The sequence below is a fragment of the Halichoerus grypus genome, chromosome 14 (assembly GCF_964656455.1).
Source record: "Halichoerus grypus chromosome 14, mHalGry1.hap1.1, whole genome shotgun sequence".
Taxonomy (NCBI): domain Eukaryota; kingdom Metazoa; phylum Chordata; class Mammalia; order Carnivora; family Phocidae; genus Halichoerus; species Halichoerus grypus.
This window is the reverse complement of record NC_135725.1, coordinates 7,279,849-7,295,040: the sequence shown is the minus strand read 5'-3', so window position 1 is coordinate 7,295,040 and position 15,192 is coordinate 7,279,849. Positions and strand designations below refer to the sequence as shown.

General features: G+C 44.1%; 1 protein-coding gene and 1 non-coding gene across 8 annotated transcripts in view; one reads left to right on the top strand and one right to left on the bottom strand.

The window, feature by feature from the left end:
- Positions 1–15,192, bottom strand: part of GLIS3 (GLIS family zinc finger 3) — a 439,369-nt gene that overhangs the window by 245,572 nt on the left and 178,605 nt on the right. The gene's annotated exons all lie outside the window — the stretch shown is intronic.
- Positions 9,116–9,220, top strand: LOC118541567 (U6 spliceosomal RNA). The gene has a single exon (XR_004920167.1). It is a non-coding gene; the product is annotated as a U6 spliceosomal RNA (small nuclear RNA).

Sequence of the window (15,192 nt, the reverse complement as noted above, 5' to 3'; positions counted from 1 at the left end):
TGCCCTGGGCTTGCTCGGAAAGGGATGCTGCTTTCCTAAATGCCGCAGCACGAGCAAACCATAGTGAAGACAGAGAAAAGAGTAAGCGACCCGATCCAGGAACGTCTGAAAACTGGGGCAACCTGTTGCACTGATGGGGTTTCCCTCTCCAGGGAAGTTCCTCCAGCCAGCGGAGGCCCAGGGAGTTCCAGAGTCTTCCCTCTGCTCCCCTCCTCTGGGGATACACACTTCAGGTCACGACCAGGAAAATACCTTTATCCCCATGCGTGTCCTCGGTGCTGGGAAGGGCGTGGGCTCTGCAGAAATCCAGAGAAAGGTGGACCGAAATCCTAGCTTTAGCACTCACAACCAGGGGCAGCCTCCAGTTCTACCTCTGACAGACAGATGAAAACAAGAAACAAGAAACAAACAAAACAAACAAACAAACAAAAACCAACCCACTACCTCAAAAGGTTTCTGTGATCAGTAAAAATACCCAATACACTGGGATGCCTGGCTGGCTCAGTCGGTTAAGTGTCCAACTCTTTGGCTCAGGTCATGATACCAGGGTCATGAGATTGAGCCTCATGTTGGGTTCTGTTCTGAGTGTGGAGCCTGCTTAAGATTCTCTCTCTTCCTCTCCTTCTGCCCCTCTCCCCCAGCTCATTTGCTCTCTCTCTCTAAATTAATCAATTAAATAAAAACACCCAACACACAAGAGAAATTCAATAAATTGTAGCTGCTGATAAGCAAACATAAACACTGCCTCCCCCCAAAAAACTTAAAAAAGGAAAGAGAAGGAAAAAAAAAGGGTAGGTATTCAACAGATAGCTATTGATAAAAGAGGGGACACTATGAATACATTCCTCCCTAAAAGATGAAAAATATGCAGTCATTTAAGACTACAAACAAGGATCTGTGTGGAAAATACCACTGGAAAAGTGTGCAGGAATCTGCGGGCTCGTAAGACCCAGTGACTCTGGGTATGCCGGGCCACTGTGCAAACTGGCTTTATGGTTCAGCCAGTGACTGTGGGCTGTGATTCCCGAACCATCCGAGCCTTTCTTCTGATTCCAAGATGCGTCACCTGTTAGTTTACGTGTTTATTTTTCCAATATCCTTGCATTCCTGAGCATTTCCTGAACATATACCACATGTCAGGCATCATGCTGGGCACTGGGGATACAGAAGAAAGTAAACCAGGGCTCAGCCCATGGTAAGCTGTGAGGCATTCACCTCAAATACACAACCTGAGGGGCCTCCAAGTTGGTAATCAACAGAAATAACATTCTGATGCAGTACCTTCATTAATCAACATCAATCTAAAAAAAGTCCACGACCAGCAAAATCTCAAAACTTTAAATAAAGACAAGATCATGAACAGGGCTGTGTTGAGGCATACTAGAGCCGAAGTAAAAGGGAAAACCAGTAACGCTGACCTGGTCCTATTTTAAATTTTTATATTTTATCCATCATGAGTTTTTTTGGGGTATTAAGATTAATCACTTCAAATATTACACTAAAATATTATTTATCTGGATTAATGGGCTTTTGGCATCCCCTCAGATTGCTGACTCTAATCTTGGTCCTAAATGGGACACCTCTTATAGTTAGCTGAAACCTGAAATCCCCCCGAGTCACCACGGGAAGCAATCCAAAGGCATTAAAGATCTACCATGGATACTGAATATCCAGGCTGAGAAAGATCAAGTGAGGAGCAGGCGGCACAAGGCTGGTCGGGAGTGACGCCCAAAACCAGGCCTTCCGTTGGATCTTCTTTGTGCTTCACCGTGCAGCCTTCAGGCCTCTTTCACCCCTTAACAGTGTGAGGTGGTTCTGTTCGCCATTCATAGCCCCTGGACACACACAGTCCCACACACCAACCAGGTTTCTGCAGGCAGGGTTTCCACTCTGCGGCTCACTGTCCCAGCCTTGCCCGGCTGGCTCTTGGTCGTGATGGTCGAGTCTGCTCCAAGACTGAGTGACCGCCACGCTTCCCTGAGCTGTGCCTGGGTCACACAATGGGCTTCATACTCAATGCGGTCCACACACTCAAATCCCAACACAGCACTGAGGATTGCCATGCTGTGTGGGAACACGACTGCCAGACACAATAGCACAGACATGACCCGCTTGATTTCTTCTCAAAATACTCTAAAGCATCCAGTTCCTCTCTCCCAGGCTTCCCCAGGCTTTGCCCATTCTGTCCTGACCACAGTCAAGTCTTTCTACTCTGCAGCATGTTACTGCTGTAAGTAAGTGAGCCCATGACGGCAGAGGCCATCAGCTGTTAACTAAATCAGACTACACTCCCCAGCCTCCCTTGCACCTACACTGGACCATGTGCCTCCTTTTTTAGCCAATGAGGTGTGAACAGTAGGAACTTGTCCATTTTCAGACTTCCATGTGTAATCCTCTTTTTCTTTGTTCCCCATCTGGCTAAATGGAGAGAGAACACTGTAGACTTCCAGAATAATGGAGCCGAGGTGGATAGAGCATGGGTCCCTGGATGCATGTATGGAGAGCCCCCAACCAGATAGAAATAAACTTTGACTGCAAATTAAAAATAAGCTCAATGACATTTGGAGGTCTGTTATAGCAACTAGCCTATCCTGATTAATATCTTCCCCAACTAGACTATAAACTCCTCACTGGCTGGCTCTGTATCTGATGCGTCTCTGTATTCTCAACAGTGAGAGCACACAGTAGGTGTGCAATACAATCCTGTAGTAATTAGGCACCTCTATTTCCCTCTTGAAGCTATTATAAAAAAGTACGTCCACCACCATTACCAGTAGAATAACTAATCACGAATTGCTCTCCATCTCTTTATACTAAAAATGAAGGCAAAATATTCCTAGAAACCCATGTTAATTATGATCGCTAAATAGAATGATTCATGCTTCTTAAATGCCACTTCAGAATCAGCTAATAATCTAAATATAAACAAACATACAAAGGCAGAGGATGGAGTCAGAATGGGAGCCCCAGACACATCCTTGAGTTTTCCCCTGGAAAGATTTCTAATGCACTATAGTGTCTTAGGATATGTTTCTGCTCTGTGCATATCACAGTTGACATCTTGTCAAAACCAAGGGAAATAATTGCATCCCCGAGTAAGAGTATCATGCAGGCAGCAATTTCAATGTGGCACTGCTTATCAGCACCGATTTACTAACATCTTACTACATAGAACCGTACGTGGCACTGCTTATCAGCACCGATTTACTAACATCTTACTACACAGAACCGTACGTGGCACTGCTTATCAGCACCGATTCACTAACATCTTACTACACAGAACCGTACGTGGTAGGAGAAAAACTTATACATCCTTACCAAGGTTTAGGCATAAAAACAAAACCTGTTATGCTTCCAATTCAAAAGAAGAAAGAACAAAGGAAAAGGGAATAACATAAGAAGCTGTGTTTCTTCCTCTTAGAAATAAACTTTTAAAGAAATCTAAGGCCTAGTCTGCTCACCTCCATTTGAGATCGGGTGGACAAGACATAAGCCAGTCTGCTCAGGTCTTGAGGGAGAAGAAAAACAACCTATCTTATGAGGTTATTAAGCTAACACCTCAGCAAGCCGCAGGCATGCTACTCATTTATTACACAAAACCGAAATCTTCTGACAGTCCATAATTATGTGCTGAGAACTCTAATGAGTAACTCTGCATCAGAAGGATTCACAAAACTTTGATCAGTGTCCCGAGAGACAGCGGGTCAAGATGAACCTTGAAATCTGATTAACATCACCTATTCCCAACCAGCATTCTAAAAACACTCTTTTTAAGCTCTCCATTCTTCACCTGGATATTTTGAAAACATAAGTTTGTCTAACATCCTAGAGCAATTATAAAATATAGTATAAAAAGTCACTTTTGGAACACACTTAAGATAGAGTTTATATAATTTCCCATGTGCAATTCTCCATACCTTTTTGATCCTAGGGCCATGATCATAAAAAAGTTACACTGTAGGGCTCGATGCTATATTATATTAGATGGGTAACTGGCTATCATTTTGTATCTTCTGCCAAGCAACCAAGATTTTAGGAGACCTGGGCTTGAAGTGGTGATGTGTTTATTTTTATTTTTATTTTTTTTAAGTAGGCTCCATGCTGAGCACAGAGCTCCGTGTGGAGCTCAGCACAGGGCCTGAACCCACGACCCCGAGATCAAGACCTGAGCTGAGATCAAGAGTCAGATGTCCAAACTGACTGAGCCACCCAGGCGCCCGTGAAGTGGTGATGTGTTTAAAATGGGCCATCTATACACCTTTTTCTCTTTTCCCTTTGGTTTTAAGACATATGAAGTAGGGGGGCTCCTGGGTGGCTCAGCTGGTTAAGCGACTGCCTTCGGCTCAGGTCATGATCCTGGAGTCCCGGGATCGAGTCCCGCATCGGGCTCCCTGCTCGGCAGGGAGTCTGCTTCTCCCTCTGACCCTCCTCCCTCTCATGCTCTCTGTCTCTCATTCTCTCTCTCTCAAATAAATAAATAAAATCTTTAAAAAAAAAAAAAAAAGACATATGAAGTAGGGAACAGAAATCTGATTTAACTAAGAAGCTAAATCATCTGGAGAAGGAATAAAACACAAGCTGATGGTTTCATCAACAATTTGGTTCAAATGAGGGGGATGTGTGTGTGTGTGTGTGTGTGTGCGCACACGTGTGTGAAAAATGAAAACATAACTGCCCTCTGGTCCCTCTTAGTAGGTTAGAGAAGGAATGCCAAAAACATAATGAAACAAACCAAATACCACATGCCACCACCCCGAATGACTGCATGCAAGGCAGCCGTCACTCATCTACCCCACTCCTTCCCACCGAGCCCCGCAGTCTGTAATCCTTACTGCAGCCCTCTCGGCACCGGCCACCTGACCCGTGGAATTGAGGCACTAAAGTGAAATCCAGTTTCCAGCTCTGAGTCTGTCCGATTACTAATGAATGTTTGAAACCGATAGGACATCAGACTTGCTCAACTCCCCCATTTACAGGTAAAGAAAATGAGCAAGGGAGATGTTAATTGACTTTTCAAAGGCCAAACAGCCAATCCACAGGGATTTTTTAATTGAAATCTTCAGATTTTTAAAATAACTCTTTCTTGGTATGATTTATGCCATTGAAGACATATACACCAAGGTTCAGGAGTAAAGGGTTTTTAAGCAAACTATTTCAGTGTGTTCTATAAACCGAGCCAAACAAACAAACAAACAAAAATCCGCTGCAGAAAGTGTAAGGAGAGCTGTAAAATCACTCTCAACCTTGAAATTTATGCAAGATGATCAGCCAAGCTTCCTATAGACCATGTCTCCTGTATCATTTGCCTACATCAACAATGTCTGGTATCACTTGCTAATTCAGGCCAGAATAAAAGACGATCCATGTAGAAATTACCTCTAGAGAAGGAAACCTGCCTCTGCTGGACCCTTCTGGGCTCACAGCATTTACCCCCCAGTCACATCTGATTGCCTGCCTCTCTTCAGGGGGTCGAGGTGGAGCCACTGGGGCTCAGTGGCTATTCAAAGTCTGAGGTCAGGTTTTTCAGAACAAAACAAAAGTTTTCCAGTCCCAGTTTAATAATGATTATTCTGTGTTTTTGGCTTAGTAGCATTAAAAACCCAGCAAGGAGTCCTCTGGGAGAGAGAAAAGGACTATGAAGCCCTCCAAACCTCTGATCTATCTTCCTTCTTTCTCTCTGACACACGCGTGCATGTGCACGCGCACGCGCACACACACGTGCACACACACTTTCTCCCCCTCTATTCCAAGAGGAGCCCCTCCCTCCTCATACTGAGAGAAACCCCTGGAATACCCTCCATCCTGGGGTTCTCTAAGCATGAAGAACCCTTGGGAGCAATGCATGTGCAAGAAGAGTTTGGGAAAGAGTGTCAAACTGCTCGTGCTATAAAGCCAAAAGCCTCCGGCAGGTTCTCCGTGGTGGAGGAGAAACAGCCACGGGGAAGGACTTCACACAAGGAGACGAGGAGGAGCAGCTGGGGAGGAGGTGGAAGTGGGTGACAAAGACATGGAGCCAGAAACAGAGCTGTGAGGAAGAAGGGGGAAAAAAGGCTGAGCAGCCGAAAGCTGGTGGTTAAAATAACTCGTGGTAACAGAGTGTTCTTTGTTACCACACACTGCTCTTTGTTATCACACATTACAGAAAGTTATAAACAACAGAAGCATGCCGTACACTAAAGCTGCTTTTCAAGCTCCGGGCTCTGGTGACCTAACAAAGTCCCTGGCTTCCCCCTTGTGTGGACGGACGCTCTTTCCAGAACACCACGTCAGGACTGCGGCCGTTAACCTCTCCACCCCCACCGACACGCAGGAACCCTCTCCGCTGTGTGGCATCGCGCTCCTTCCTGAGGTGCCTTTTGCGTTCACACTGATGTGGGTCAGGAAGATGCCGGCAGGACTGGCCCCAGCTGCGAGGAAAAGTGACCGTCGGGTTCTACAGGCAGAGGGACGCAAAACTTTTCTGAGGGGATTAAAAAAGCCCAGAGAAAATGATCTCACTTGGGTTTATGCATAAAATTAGACACTCCACGGCAACAAGCAAACAGCTTGCCTGTGAAAGCAGTGGACAGACACAGCCCAGTCCGGCGCTAGAACGGACGCCCCGTGGCGGCTCTGAAGAACCGCCTCCCTCCCGCTGCCCTGATCACCATCTCTCCTCACTGCCATCCTTCCCTCCCGCACGTGGCCTCTCGACTCCCAAGCGCGGGGGCACCGAGGGGCATTCTGGGGGAGGAGAGACGGTACACAGCCCTACTTCTCCCCTGCCGCCACACGCCCGCCAGCGGAGCCGGGCAGGTCACCTCTGCCCGCTCCGAGGCCTTCCCGTCGGACCTCTCCTCCTCACCACGCCAGTCAGCTCTGCCCTCAGGGGCCAACACGGACGTTCTCCCTGCCCGAGCTCTCTCTCAGCCTCCCCTCCAGCTGACTTCTCGCTCGCAGTGGGCACACACTAAGGAGCCCTTCCTCCTCACTCGGACCCCCCCAGGCTGTGCGACTCTAGACGGCCTAATCAATCACTTTTCCTCTACCACACAGGGCTTTTTAGGTGCCCGCTATTTAAGAGGTGATGGTTTCTCAGGGTTGCCTTTTCTTCCTAGTTCTTCCTCCGCATCCTGAGAATGCTCGGTTTCTCCCTAGACCGCTGGCAAAGACCATACACAAAGGCTAACTCATCTACGAGTGCCCCTTAGCAGGAGCCCAGATCCTGAGCTGGGAGCATGCCTGATCCGTTCCTGTTATCCTCAAAGCCCATCATCTGTCCTTCTGGGAGATCTCAGATCTGTTTTCTCGTCATCCTCACTGCCGCCTTCTCGTTTCATCCTGGCCAGGGTATAGCCAGAGTTATAACCTAACTGATCCCCACACTTCTACCTCCTCCCCTGTCCGTTCCAGCCTTCAGAGGACCACCAAAATGATCCTTCTGAAAGACAGTTACGCCTCATATCCTAACCATGACCGTAGCCCTTCAGCCACTTTCCTTTGCCCTTGCACGGATGATGTCCAAATCTTGCAGGATGAGAAATTCGGTGCCCCTAATAATTTGGCCACAACCTCCAGACATATCTACCACTGCACATATCCTACACCCTAGCCCTACTGATAGACTCAACATATATTTTCAGTCTTCTCTTTCTCTGAGTATGTGGTTCTATTGGCCAAGGACTTACTTGCCTCTCCCTCAGCCCAGGGAAACCCGCATCCCCGAGTGCTAGCTAGAGGATCGTGATCTCCGTGAAGCAACCTGGCGCCACTGTAGGGTGGTGAGTCCTTATTCCCTCCCTGAGTTATCAGAACACTTACCCCTTATCTCTATCGTATCACTGAACATGTTATAGCCCAAGTCCTATCTCTATGTGTACCAGACTGTGAATGTTTCAGAGACCAGAGTCCTAGTCTTGGTATTCCCAGTACTTAACACAGCACCTGGCACATTTGTGGAATGTTTACTACACTGGGTTGAAGGCAATGAAATTTCAAAAGAACCGATCAGCAACACATCTTTCACAATTAATCACACATGGGGAATTGTGAAAAGTGGGTGTCTCTAGAGAGAAAAAGTGATGGAATGTGTCAGGAGACAGACTTACTTTCCACTGCATATCCTTTTAATGAGTTTTAGGGGTTTTACCACCTATGTGCACTATTTTTTAACACAGTCTGAGGAGGTGCCTGGCACTGCGCATAGTGGGGATTTTAGGCATTGTGGAAACAACTTTACTAACCAAAGAAATTCATGAACTTGGGGAACTTGGGGTAACTTCTGTGTAGATTACCCTATTTTCCCGTCAACTCCCACAGAGCTGTGCTGTTCTTAGTCGCTGCATTCTGTACAGTGCTAACAGGATGATTTACGGACACGTCCTCCCTGCCGGGTCACGAGCCCTGGGGAGGCAGGGATTCTCCACTCCTCACCTTCACAGCCCCTACAAGCGTCCAGTGTAGTGCTCTGCACACACTTGGCTGGCAGTTTGTAACTGTTTAATTTAATTGGACTGACCATGAAAATATGGCAAAGTTTCAAATTTTAAAAAAAAGCAGTAATTATACTAGTTTGCTGCTAATAATCCATGTTAAGTGGAGGAAAGGAAGAGAAAACCTAAAATATTGCTAAGAGGTAACAGTGAAAATATTAGTTTTTTTCGGTCAGATTGAGTACAGAGCTAGAATAGCTGTAAAAACATAACGTACTTTGATATTTTGCCATTCCTTATTTAGGTTGTAGATTCACATATATTATTCCTTCTACACTTATCCTGGCAAAACGAGCATTGTCCTTTCATGTGAGAGCCCTGAATATATATGCACAGCCACCACTCTATGGAACCACTACCAGTAGAAGATGAGAGGAAGTTTTGAGATGAAAAGAGGAAAAGGAAAAATGGATTCTGAGATGATATCCTTATAAACAAAATAGGACAACAATCAGCAATTTCCAGGTAGATCTAAAACCTCACTCCCCTGGTGAAAACACTCCAACCAAATCCTTTCACGCCTGGGAAGCAGGGTGCGAGCCCCCCGCCGGGAAGAAGAACAGACCACGCAGGATGCGGACTCTGTCCTCACAAAGTGGAACAGACAGCTACCCTGACAATCACATTAAAAATTAGAAAACAATGTTCGCTTCAGCAGCACACACACTAAAACTGCAACAATACAGAGAAGATTAGCATGGCCCTCACACAAGGATGACACATAAAAGTTAGAAAACAATAGGAAATTTAAGGAAAAAAAAAAAAAAAAAACTACAACAAGGATTCATACATATGAGATGAACATTCACTGAGCACCGAAGACAGAAATATGCAGTATCCACGTGTTTATGTCACATGACTGGTACGGGTCCTAAGGGGCCCCAATCCCGTCACATAGTCCAAGCCTCACCATTTCCTCCAGGAAGTCCTCCCCTTTCCTCCTCCCTACACACCCCACACACACACACACACACACAAAATTGCTCTCTCTGGCCGCTGAACAATCCAGAGATTCACCCAGCCCTGCTGGTCCCATTTCACCACTGTCCATTTTGTATTATGGTTAGTTACCATGTAGTCAGCCCAATGAACTTTAGATCACTTGCATAAAGTGAAGCTCATTCACCCACTAGTAAACTCTACTAGTTCATGCCCCATGGAACGCAGCTCACTGGCTAGACAAGGTCTGGTCACAGCATGGTAGATCTGGATTTGTCTTCTCTCCCCACATGCCCTACGAGAATTCTACTTCTCAAAGGGAGTAAGAATAATGAATATGGGAAAGAGAAGATATTTAAAGATAAGTTAGGGGCATATAGTTAAATCCTTCTTCTCAGGTCACTTGCAATAATTAATTGACCTGCTTCCTTTTGGAAACAAGTATTAGATTTTAGTTTCCTTTGTAGTCCCATTGCTTAGCCCGATTATTCATATAAAACATATGCTTAATAAATAGTTGGTGATTGAGTTAGTTAATAAAGGGGAGAGAATGGTAAGAAAAATAAATGTTCTCAATTAGTACTCACTGAAATGAGAAATAAATAAGATCAATAGAAGTACAATTCTCCCTTACTTTGCCCATCCTAAGTGTGTCCTAAGTGATTCAGTAAGGTGTCTGTCCCTTACCCCAAATTTGAAAGGATATTAAAAGTTCACAGGACACGGGCACCTGGGTGGCTCAGTTGGTTAAGCGACTGCCTTCGGCTCAGGTCATGATCCTGGAATCCCGGGACCGAGTCCCGCATCGGGCTCCCTGCTCAGCAGGGAGTCTGCTTCTCCTTCTGACCCTCCTCCCTCTCATGCTGTCTCTCATTCTCTCTCTCTCAAATAAATAAATAAAATCTTTAAAAAAAAAAAGCTGTAAAAGTTCACAGGACACACAACAAAGGAAATAATCAACAAAACAAAAAGACAACCTACTGAATGGGAGAACATATTTGCGAATGACAATATCCAATAAGGGGTTAATATAAAAAATATATAAAGAACTTATATAACTCAATTACACCCCCAGCCCCCCAAATAATCCAATTAAAAATAGGCAGAAGACATGAACAGACATTTCTCCAAAGGAGACATCCAGATGGCCAACAGACACACAAAAAGATGTTCAATATCATCAATTATCAGGGAAATGCAAATCAAAGCTGCAATGAGATACCACCTCACACCTGTCAGAATGGCTAAAATCAACAACACAAGAAACAACAAGGGTTGGTGAGGATGTGGAGAAATATGAACCCTCGTGCACTGTTGGTGGGAATGCAAACTGGTGCAGCCACTGTGGAAAACAGCATGGAGGTTTGCTAAAAATAGAATTACCAAATTCCATTACTGGGTATTTACCCAAAGAATACAAAAACATTAATTCAAAAAGATACATGCACCCCTATGTTATTGCAGCATTATTTACAATAGCCAAATTATGGAAGCAGGCCAAGTGGCTGTTGAGAGATGAATGGATAAAGAAGATGTGGTATATGTATATATATATATATATATATGTGTGTGTGTATATATATATATGTCTATATACATACACACAACGGAATATTACTCAATCATCAAGAAGAATGAAAGCCTGCTATTTGCAATGACACGGACAGAGCTACAGTGTATAACGCTAAGGGAAATAAGTCAGTGAAAGACAAATACCATATGATTTCACTCTTTGTGGAATTTAAGAAACAAACGAACAAAGAAAAATAGAGACAAACAAAAAGCAGACTTAAATACAGAGAACCACCTGGTGGTCACCAGAGGGGAAGTGAGTGGGGGGGGGCGGGTGGTGAATGCATTTTAGATTGAATTCGCCTCAGTAAATATTTACTGAGTACCCACTATATATAGAGTGTGTTTCTGGGACAGAGGGGAAAGAGATAAGTAAGACCTGTTCTTTCCCACAAGAATCTTACAATCTTACAGTCTAGTATCATGTTCCTTGAGAATTGCAGTGCCTTTTCCTATGATGCAAAAAAAAACAAAAAAACAAAAAAAAACACAATTAAATTTCACAATATTTATAAAGTCATATGTTTTTAAATCATGGCCAAAAGAGATATACTGATATTCCTTTTCAAAAAGCACAAGTACTTCACTGCCAAATCCCACGCAGCAGCTTGCCAGCCCAAAGGGCCTCACCCCGAAAGGCCTGTCTTTAGTCCTCAGAAAGAAAATGAAATAGACAAGTCTTCAGAAGGAGTTACCAGTGATTTAATTGTGACAAAAACATCTATATCCGTATGCCCATGTTAAAAAAAAAAGCTGGTGGAAAGGCTTATCCACCACAACTTCCTTCACACAAAATGTAAATGTTTGCTTCACTTTTATTTTTATGAACTGCTCCCAAAGATTTTGGTCTGGGCTAGTTTTCATGTCTCTTAATAACCCAGATATTCATTTCTGCCACAACAGTGGGACAGTTGAAACTCGGTTCTGTGGGGACACAGCACTCCATTTATAAAGAGGACAGATATCCCCTATGGAATAGCTCAGTTTAATACATTTATCTCAAAATTAAAAATGGAAATGCCTGAAGATTCTAATCTTGAATCGTGTATATTTTTCCCTTCACAAAAGTTTTAAGAAAAAACAAACGTGTGTCGGTGTCCGTTTGTATACTACAGATAATACAGAACTATGTATTCACATACATAGCTTTAAGAATTCAAGCAACACATGACTAAAGGGGAAAGGAAAACAGATCACTATTTCAAAATCATCGGGGAATTACTGAAGAAGAACATTGTTGAAACATAAAAATGTTAAAAACACAAAATTAAGCCATCAGGTGTCTTCACTAATAAGGTAGTGAAGAAGGAAAAATCCATAGCTCCTTGTGATCAAAAAGAAGAGTATTTCTTCCTAGTCAAAGTGGCACCTCCCCGTACGTGTCATGTTCTTGGCTTCAGGGGTGTTATGTCCAAGAATGCTGTTCTTTGTTTGGTCTCGTGTGTCCTGTGTCAATGAGAAATGGCCCGTCTGGGCTCCCAGGGACCTCGGGATACGTCCCTCCCATCCCCACCCCATGAGGGTCAGCGTGCTTCTTCCAGAAACACGTATGAGGCAGAGCTGTGGTACAGATGATCTGCACTGCCTCCTCCCTCCTACAGAGGCCCAGCACCCTCGCCCTTTTCTAGAAAACACTACACTTCTCCTTATTGCTGGTTTCTTGCCTACAACCCCATCAGATCCAAAACTGTGGTCTTGGCTTAATCAATATTTGAGTTTAAGAAAACCCCTTACATTCATTCGTATTGAGGATGATTACACGGGCTCACGCTCGATGAAAACAAAGCAAAACAAGACTTCATTACAGCTCCTGTGGTGTGTCCCAGAGAATTTGTATTTTAACCTTCTCTGGGACTTAAAAAAAAAAATTAGGTAGACTCGGGTGAGGAGACCTAAGAGCGGAAGGAAAGAAGAAAACTTCCGAGTCCACTGAAGCTCAGTTCCTTGAACAATGTATTTAACCTCTCTGTGCCTTAGCTTCCAGTCATAAAAAGAGGATGATAATATCTACGGAGTTATCGTGAGTGAAGGGAATATGCAGGAAATGTTTCCAAGAGTTGCGCACAGTAAGCATGTCTTCCACTTAACCTTAGAGTGATTGAAATTTTAAAAAATGTAGTATTAATGGTAATAAGCATACAGATAACTGACTATAAGGTAGGCACTCGGTTAAGCCACATACACCCATGCCCACGTATGTACATATGTACATACGTATATTTAGTTGTCCTCATTTACAGATGACAAAACCGAGGCACGGAGTATGTGAGCAACGTGTTGAGCGGCTGAGTCATGATTTAAACCCAGGCAGGGTGGCTCCAGAGCCCCTGCACTTAATCACTCTGCTGTGCTGCCTAAAAAAGTGTTAAAACAATGAATGAATGTTCCTGCTGGAAAAATACAGAAAAGAGTCAATGACCTTGACCCTCCTGTTTTCAATGAGCCCGGACAGTTCTTGCAAAGTGCGCACAAAGGGAGGACAAAGGCATGTGGAGGGCAGGGGAGGGCCAACTCAGTGTTCCCTCTGCAGGCCTGGCAGGGGTTTTCCAGCCCGAGTCAGAACACAAGAGTGGCCTAAAGATACAAGAAAGAACTCAGGGTTTTGGCCCTAATTCCAAAGTCTCTTAGTTTTCAGCAAGTTTTAAACAGACAAGGAACAAATGCTTATCATGGGCTTGGCCTTCTGCGGTACCATGAGGGACAGTAAATAATCAGGATATTGGTCTTGAGGAAGCTTACAGGAGGCCAAGGTATCTTCCACTTCCCTCCGAACCCAGCTGTGAGGCTGACCTACCCATCTACAACTTTTCTGGACTGCGGTGGGTCTAGTGGACTCAGTAATGCTCAACATCCTGCAGCTGAACTTTAGGCCATTTCAGGTCAAAGACATATTCGTTGGTCACAACAGGATGAGTTGACCAGAGGCCTTATCAATCCATCAATATCCTAAGGTCTTACCCCATAAAATCCCACTCCAAAAACCTAGGAATTTTAGGTCAACTGTGTGTTGAATCAGTGTTTTGCTATTGACTAATTCTTGGGAGTGATTCATTGCTTTTCTCATCCTGTTTGAATTCAATTTCCTGTCAATGTCTCAACTTTTGGCCCTTCTAGATCACCTTTTCAGGGGATGCTTCCCATAAAAGACTTTAAGCAATCTAAAATCTCAACCAACGATGGACAGAAAGAGATGGGGAAGAAACATGGTAGGGAAGACAGAGAGGCTGAGGAACAAGGGAGAAAATCAAAATGGGTCACTGGATTCTCAAAAAGATGAACATTTTTCATCTACCAGATTAGCAAATACTGTGTTCCTGAGGTATGGAAGCAACTGGCATTCCCATATATGGCTAGTGAGAGGGCATACAATCACCTATGGAGATGAAATCTGCCAATATCTGTCCAAGTTTAAATGCACACACCCTTTAGACAAGCCATTCCCTGGACACAAACCTTATAACCGGGTGCCATCTCATGCTACACCAAAAAGACACCCAAATTGTGAGTATTTCTACATTTCAGGAAAGGGTTTTATGATAACCACAGGACAAATAACACACAATATAACCTTACTTAAGTAACCAGTTATGTTATAACAAATATGATGTCCAAGTAGATAGAGATCATACATGCTACTATCCCTCTGGTGACTAGATTGGGGGCTTTGTTTAGGTGGTTGCTGTGTTTTACAGAATCCAAGAGTAAGGCTTACTGGATCACGGGACAAGCCATACTGTAAGAGGAAAGGTCTGGGTTTGAGGAAGGGGGACACAGGGGTTCTAATCTCTCTTCTGCCTCACAATCTATCCTCTTAAATAAGACACTTCACTCCTCTGATTTCCTTCATCTGTGGGTGACAAACGTGAACTAGCTGTAAATTTGCTTCACTTTTAATGATCCACTTACACTGCAGCTAAACAGAGCTGAATCTCCGTCCGCCCACACAGAAGAAAAAAGGAAGTAACGTTTAAGATACGGGTTCCTGCCGATTGGCTGGCATCGTAGTCGTCCATTACAGTTGACCCTTGAGCAATGCGGGAGCTAGAGGTGCCAACCCCACATGGTTGAAAATCCGTATATAACTTCTGACTCCCCCAAAACTTTACCAATAGCCTACTGTTGATCGGAAGCCTTACCAATAACACAGTCGATTAATACATATTGTATTAATATTAATATTGTATTTATATATGTATTCTTACAATAAAGT